The sequence below is a fragment of the Pelobates fuscus genome, chromosome 2 (genome assembly GCF_036172605.1).
Source record: "Pelobates fuscus isolate aPelFus1 chromosome 2, aPelFus1.pri, whole genome shotgun sequence".
Taxonomy (NCBI): domain Eukaryota; kingdom Metazoa; phylum Chordata; class Amphibia; order Anura; family Pelobatidae; genus Pelobates; species Pelobates fuscus.
The window spans coordinates 361,145,789-361,154,199 of NC_086318.1; the positions used below are offsets into that span (position 1 = coordinate 361,145,789).

General features: G+C 42.1%; 1 long non-coding RNA gene across 1 annotated transcript in view; it reads right to left on the bottom strand.

Moving 5' to 3' along the window:
• The window catches only part of LOC134587360 (uncharacterized), a 748,302-nt gene extending 742,125 nt beyond the window's left edge, over positions 1–6,177 (bottom strand). Inside the window, exon 1 of the long non-coding RNA XR_010086628.1 lies at positions 5,956–6,177. This is a non-coding gene — a long non-coding RNA (uncharacterized LOC134587360). The remainder of the gene's footprint in view (positions 1–5,955) is intronic.
• Positions 6,178–8,411: the final 2,234 nt, after the last annotated feature.

Here is an 8,411-nt window from a genome sequence, read left to right on the forward strand (position 1 = left end):
GAAATTGACTGTACACAGTTAACCAGTTATGCTGAAATCCTCAAAGGATTTGTTTAGAATTGTCAGATCAAAATAAAGAGGAATTTCAGAAGAAGCACAAAGTCAAATATATAAATGGTGGCCTGGAAGTAGGTATATAGTTGAATCTATTAAATCCATAACAACATTGACACACAACAAGGTGGCAGTTAAATTTCAGGCATTTAATTATCAGTGTGGGAATAGATTAGGGCAGATAAAATAATTATACTGCATACCTACTTTCAGACCACGCTGTATAATGTGTCTGGAAAGAAAGCATTGAAGTCTATATTAAAAATTTGTGGAGAGTGCACCTTTTTCCTATCTTTCCCTTTTTTTCTTTTTTTGTAATTCTTTATTTTTGTTAGTGTATGAAATAACGTAAAAATCTGGTTTGCCACGCCACAATAGCTGTAGGAAACCGTGGAATATCTGTATACAACTAGGGATGGTGATAACTGTGCACATTTTTAAAAGTAGCATGAAAGTAAACCAGATAATCAGACATTTTAAATGCAGTATGATATCGAAACCTCGGATAATATGCAAGCTGTAAGTATTATGTGTGAGGGTTCTCGCTTAAGGTATGCAGAATCAGAGTTAACATCGTTAGATAAACAGGCTTAGGCATAGGATAACACCAGTAGGGTTATTATTTACAGATAAGTCCACAGTAATTGGGTATGTATGTGTATGTATTAAGTCGCTGAACAGAACAGTGGGGATGCCGTCTTTATGCCTGCATGTTTGGACCTTATTGAATGCACAGTGGGACAGTAGTTACAGTGGTTGAGTTATCAACAGAGGGGGAACTAAAAAATAAGACTGTGTTGCCACAGTCAGACGAGTGGTTTGCATGAGGGCCGGTAAAACGTGAGAGTTGTACATGGCTTACATATGGGCCGTGGTAGTGCGGTGTGTGCCTATGTCCTGCTGTGGGTGATAATGTGGTGGTGTAGTCGTGGATTCTGTCTCTAAAGGGTAAATTAAATGTTGTGCCTGATGCTTAGCAAATATTGAAATTTTAAATGGAAAACCAAACTTCAATAAAAATAACAATTATGGTGTGACAGTAGCTGGGGGTCACAGTCGTTTGTGGAAGGCTTTTGCCCCCCCCCCCTTTCCATCCAATCTGCAGCATTGTCTTCACTTGGGGTGAGTTCCTCCCGTGCCCTAGTCACCCATAGGCATAAGGGAGGAGAGTGCGTTAGGGGGCAGCTGGTTCCAGAGCCTGTCCGTCGTAGGGGTATTGTCGCTGCAATGTCCCGCTTCCGGCATATGCTCAGTGGGAGATGAGTTCCGTTGCCTTTAGGTAGTGGCTCGGGCGTAGGGTTCCACCGCGGACGATCGGGGCTCAAACACCGCCGCCATCTGTGGGTTCCAGTGGTGCTGGTTTTTGGGTGCCTTGGGCAGGTTTTCATGGGTCGAGGCTGTTCCAGTGAGGCCCATGTTTTGTAGAATAGCCGCCGCCTCCTTAACGTCCTGGGCTGTGTGATTCACATCTCCATGGAAGATGGTTAGGGACCGTGAGAGGTGCCAGCGGTAGCGGATTTTGTTCTGCTGTAGTACTGACGTGAGTGGCTGAAATTCCCTGCGCCAAGCCAGGGTACTGCCCGATAGGTCGGCATAGAAGTTGACCTCCATTTCCTCAAAGTGGTATGCTAGCTTGTCCCTGGATGCCGCTATCAGCGCCATTTTGTCCTTCCCATTTCGGAATTGGACCACCAGGTCTATTGGGGCTGTGGGTGGCGCTTTCAACGGTTTGGGCACTCGGAATACCCCTTCTATTTCCACGGTTTTGGCCTGTCATGGTGTCAGCAAGGCTGCCAGCAGGCGTCTCACCATGTGTGGTAGTTCCACGTCGGGGACGGTATCTGCGATCCCCCTGATTTTGAGGTTGTTTCGCCTGCGTGTGTCTTCTTGGGCCTCGAAGTGGCGTTCATATATGAGGTTTTGTTTTTGTAGGTGGTGGACTGCTGTTTGCAGGGATGAAATTTGTTTCGTGACTTCAGTGGAGGTTTTTTCAAGGTCTCCAAGGCGGCCTGTCAGGCCCTGTATATCTTTGTGTATGGTGGCCATATCGACCATGAGGTTCCACTGCAGATCTGCTAGGAGCTCTTTCATTATCGCTGTTGTTACTGGAGCAGTGTTTGGGTTCGGCCGTGGTGTCTGCGGTGCGGCTGCCAGTATGGGTAGGTACCCCTCGCCCAGGTCTGTGGACTGGTCGTCGGAAAAGTCCGAGCATTCTCCCATTGCGCGCTGTTTGCCTGCCGCTACATGTTGCCGATGGACATCCCCAATCGGGGTTTATCAGGTTTCATTTTCTTATTTTTCTTCCCCATGGTAGGAAATGTAGCCTAGGAGAGGCTGTATTATGCCGGTTTGGGCCCTTGTTTCTAGGAGCTCAGGAATCATGCGACCGCTTGCGTTGGCAGTTAGGCTCCGCCCCCTTTTTTCTTTTTTAACTTCTTTATTTATTTTTCATACAAAAGCCATATATTCAGGGCACAAGCCCTTCACAAGAAGACATAAGATATAAACAATCAAACGAAACATACAACATTGCATTGACAATACTTTACATTATACACCGCTGGGGGAATTTTGGGAGGGCCTCCTTTCTTTCCTCTTACTACCCTTATGTTCATGTTATATGTTCTGCGTTAAACCATTTTGAGTCCACCCCTCAACCTGTAAATCCCTAACGAAGATTGAAATATCAGTCATTTTGAAGCTTCTTGGCACTTTATTTTCCAAACCACTCATCCTTTTCAATTTTTCCCACTCATATAGTAGTGAGTCCAAACAGACATTAGAGATTCTGGCTGATTTAACTTGTTCGTCTTTTTCCCGATCCACACCAAACAGCTCAAGTCCTCTAGCCCACTCATTTTAGTTTCTAGTGCGTACCAACCCTCTTCCTTGACATTGTGTAGTTATATCTGATATAAATGAAAAACAATACTTGAAAAATAGGCATGTTTTATATTGGGAAAGTCAATTCCACCATCCCTACTTTTCTGTATCAATTATTTTTGTTAATTCTGGGTATTTTCCCTTTCCAAATAAAATTAACAAAATCTCGCTGGATCAAGTCCAGCCAGGGTTAGGTCATTCTTAAAGTGAGCAAACAAAACATATAGGACCATTTGGGTAACAAGTAGGCATTAATTACGTTGATTATCCCCTACCATATTAGCTCAACATGTCTCCATTTTTTCAGAGAACTGTGAGTATTTCTGAATTTAAAAAAAAAAAAAATTGTCTGCATTAAGTCCGCTATATCTGGTGTCTCCAAAAGTGGAGTGGGTGGCTGCAGTGGAGAGATCCCCGTGCTGGAAATGAGGGTAGTAATCTTTATTTTACTTAGCTTTTTGTTTTTGTTTTTTTGTTTTTTTAAAAGCAAAGGCGGTGGAAGAGAACCTTCAGAGCAAAAATAAAGATAGTTTATCTCAGGACTACAGGTTGCCTTTAAACCGAGGCCTAAGGAAGAAGATTGGGTCCTTTTAAGTTCTACTCGCACAAGGGGTACTTCAGGACGCTCTGCTGGCAGGCTATGCCCTGTGGGTATTACAAAATGATGCACAAAAGAACACAATACAAGAAATTAAGCTGGCAAGCAAAAGCATATGTTTGTAGACATGGCATTATTGGTTTACTAAAATAAACGCCAGTGACGTGTTTTGTGACACAGACCTTTCGTTTTACATAACCCTAATACTAAACTAAAGATCATGTGTTTTTATACAAACAGAGTTAATAATTGGGTGAAGTCAAGAAGCCGGCTCTACTTTTCATCTCAGGAACCTGCACCTCTGAAGGGCCAGAAACCCCTAAGTCCCCATTTTAGTCTTGTTGAGGTCTCTTAGGATGTTGTGTGTTATCACTGCATGAGTCCATGCAATAAATTGTATGCATTGAATCACATGCATAAGGGGGTACCTCTGTTTACCATCTACTTCATTACTGGAAAATAATCCAATCGTCACTGTTACAGTTCCACCAAATCAGAGTAAACCAAGGCCAATAACCTCATCTCTTCTGAGGTATTAGTGATTACAATTCCACCCGCTGGATGGTAGAGAATTGAGGTAGTAGCAGTCCTGTCACATCAGGCATTCTAAAACTGGTCATCTATGGCCAAAACCCAGGGATCTAGAACACGAAGAGTAAAAGTATTCTCCCAAGAGGGAGTTAATTCACTCTAAAAAACAATGACCATGAAACGAAAGTTTAGGGACTTCTGCACTCCAACAGCATCTAACAACTAAACCCTTATTGCAGGCAAGGACGTGCTTATCAGTAGATTTAAAAACAAAAAAAAATAAACTATTAACTAATTAATTGCCAGCCCTGTATAAAGCGATGCTCTATAGCTTGCTAAAGCATTCTGTTATTCTCAGAGGGATATACTCTCCTTAGCGATGTGTTGCATAAAAGTGACTTCACCTTTGAAAAACATGCATATCATGTGGGAGATGCCTGCACCGGTAATTTTGTAAGTGGCGCCAAAGCAGATAGGTTGACATATAATTACGCCCGCCACTATGCACCTTTATGTCACTGGCAGCATCATTTTGGCTTTATTTGAATTTCTGAGTTAGTCTTTAAAAAGAAACAGGAAGCTTTTTAGAGTTACAATAGTCAGTGATCTCAGCGCATTCACCACAGATACACTTCCTCCTACATGGTTTTTCTGTGTGTGAAACAGCAATTTTAAAAGAACTTCCCCTAAATGCAGGAAAGACTCCTCTAATATTCTGTATAATAGCTGTTTCACTTGTATATGAGTTCCTGTACGATTACTGTAAAAAAATACCCTGAGCTTTGAATGAACTTCCAGGTGTCTATGCGAAGAGTTAAAAATGATGATAAACCCGGCAATCTTTGAAATCACCATTTACTTAAAAAAAAACCTGTAACATTTATATGAAGACAGCCTTATCATGTTTATATTCACTTTAAAAAATACTTTAATTCATATATAAATTGAAAGCTAACTAGTCGAAATACATATCGGATTTCCATATCATAAAAATATGTTAATTTATTCTTATACATTTATCATAATAGTTGTATCCCTGGTACGACATAATGATTATTTTTCATCTATCCCCCATCCACTATCATCCATCTATATATCTCATTTAAAAAAAAACACACACAAAAAAAAAACACAATCAAGTGCCAGGAACCATGTTTAGTAGCAAAAATTAACCCTTGGAATACAGTTATATGCTAGTCATGCTACACAGCAAATACAAGATGTCTAATGCAGGTTTATCTGCAAATTCTGTTTATAATACACATAATGATGCTACTTACTGTAGTAGAAATCTAATAGAGCTATACAAATTTAGGTGTGACTTCCAAAAACCAGGGTACAAAGTTTAAAGCACAAATGCAAAAAAGTAAAAATAAAAATATAAAAATAAAAACCACAACAAAAAAACGACTTTACATTGTATGTGTTGTTGCAACTTTCAATTTGTGACACATATGGTGAATTAGTCTCCACAAGCAGATAACTCACCACTGCCTAGCACACTAATAGTTCATTTGCAGTAGTGCAGCAATGGCTTGCCTAAGCCAAGCCAGCTGTTGTGTGACTAGTGTTCTCAGCAAGCCCAGGCAGCCAGCTGTCTGGCTGAGTGTCATGGGAACAGCAGTCCCCATGGTCTAGAGAGGCAAAACTCTGCCATGCCTGCAAGGGGCAACCATAAATATGGCATAATATCCCTGGCAGGATGCTACTGTTACATACTGATACATATTAATTCTAAATATTCTTGTGACATTAAATGGGGGATATTAAAGTCTGAGAATTCCATGGATTAGTTCTGTTCACATATCCCACTGAATTATAAGCACAGGGTCACATTAAGGATCCAAACAGTATTATTTTTATATTTACTGGACTGTGGGTGCACTTACCTGGCCAGGTGACCTGTTGCAGGCACTGTCAGGAGTACTCCTAGGGCACTTACAGTAGTTTTCCTTTCCTAAACTTTTGGTTGTGGGTAAGTGCTGCTCCCACCTGTGCTGGCTGGGTTTCGTTGTTTTAATAAAATGTAGGTGTTTCTTGGGCTCTGCATGCAGTCGCACAGAGCTGCAACTGGTGGTGGCTGCAGAGCTGAGCTGTCACCAGGCAGCCACAAGCTGTCACACGGGGACGCGCTCTCTCACGCCCACCTATGTGCGCGTGCGCGCTGCTTGCACTGCGGGAGCGCGCTCCGCCTCTGGCAGTGTGAGGGGGAGGCGGGAGCGCGCAAAGCTCAGGGAGTACAAAATAGAAAATAAAATATATACAGATAACAATGCACAGAGATGTAAATACTATGAAATACTTCAAAAGTAAAATTTGTGGGTCTATATAAAGAGGTGTCACTGCATTAATTGTTGCTTAGTACAAAAGCCCTTAATTCCTTATCTTAGATGTGTTTTCTCCATAGTTATCTTGCCTGGTGTATGTAATAGCAGCTATTACTTTCTATAATCCCACAGTTTACTGTTTATTATACATAATAACCAGAGCTTCACTGGCTAATGTAATAAACATGGACTGTAAGTTCACATTTCCTAGTTTTTAGATAGAAGAGTTTGAGCCACACAGTTCCACCCATTACCCATATAATGCCCCTGGTGGCAACACCAATCTGCTACTAGAGCATTTCAAAGTCATGGCCAGCTGTGAAGTCACGTCTACCGAGCATCTTTGTGTTCAAGTAGAGATTGTAGCCGTATTAGTCCAGTGATGTAGATGCCACACTGTGTAGCCATTTTTATTTAGGTGTCCATATTATAAGAATACATATACAGTAGGTGACTGGGCCTATCTACTGAAATTAGCGCCTATGGCAAGCACTGAAATTGCTTCCCTTTCCAAACATTGTTACTGACCCTACCCCTAACTCACCCCATTAGTGTCTCTGACCTTAACCTCCATATTGCTTACTGTGTGTCAGGCTGGTGTTATGGCTAGGTAGAATCCAGACTGACACCTGGTGCGAGTTGTCTGTCAGGTCACTGAATGTAATAATATTCTCTCTCGCCTCTCTGTCCACTCTTGATACGCCCATGAAGAGCTATAGAAAGACCTGACTTCACGTCTCCAACCAGTCATGGAGCAGACGTCCTATGTCCCATCCCCTCTACAAAGCCTCCTGGCTGAGGCCTGGGCTGAGGAAAGGAACAGCAGTTTGGTCCACAACAGGTGGACCTCTAAATGTATTGGGCACTCTTTTCGCCCTTAGGATTGCAAGGCCATATCCTCCCTGCCTCAGCTCTGCCGGTTGTCTGTGGCAGGGCTAAAGGCAGACAAGATCTTTATGTCCCAGGCATCAGTCAATAGGAATTCAACATCCCTGCCTCTTGTCTGGCTTTAATAATAGAAACGGCTCAGTGGCATCCACTACAGTTGGCGTCCAGGACACGTGCCATACCTGCCATACCTTAGGTACGCCACTTTAGGTGACAGAATAAATTACTTACCCTGACTGTATATCTACATTTGAATGAGACATTGAAGAGTTACTTCAAACACCGTAACCCCATCATGGTGGTAGGAGTCTGTATGTGCAAGGTTTCTGAAGCCATCCAGCTTTTCATGCAGTAGATTGGGCGCAGCACAAGTGCCCAGGGAGACCCAGGTAAGCTGTCAAACCACTCTAAAATATTTTGACAAATTAGACTACAGCAGGCTGTATAGGTTATAGTGCTTGGAATGTTTCTTTAAAATAATATATACATAAAATGTTTCACTATGGTTTGACATCTTACTTAAGTCTCATAGGCACCTGTGCTTCTCCCAGTCTTCTTTAGAACAGGCACCCAAAGTTGCAAGGTGCGGTCTTACCATTGATTTATAAAGAAGCTGAATTATATGTTTATGCAGATATTTAAATTATAGTCCAATGTGTGTTTAGAAGGGCCACAATGGAAACCAATGGAATCAGCAGTTTCTTCACGTTACAGCTTAACATCACTGTTCCGAGCCCAGCACTGTGATACATTTCCACCTGTTTGGTGCTAGTGTCACACTGAGTATGCCGGTATGTACTCCCATATTCTGGATGGGTTTGGACTCTGGTCAGTGTCGGCAAACATTCTCGCCATGTGCCCTGTTAGGATGCCACCAGTGCAAACATTGTCTACCCATTGCTGCCTTGGACCAATAATTGTAGCCACTAATTTGTATCTTGGGAACATACGTCTTCAGCAAGTATACCGTGTAAGGTACCCCAGTAATGGTCCTAAACCGCATTTGCTTTTCTCCTTGCAATAGCAACTATCTGTTCTTAGATGTTCATCTGATAACTTTTTGACCCTGTATTACTTTTTGTATTTCCTTTTTCTACCACAATTCATATCCTTCTCACTACTGCTCATCT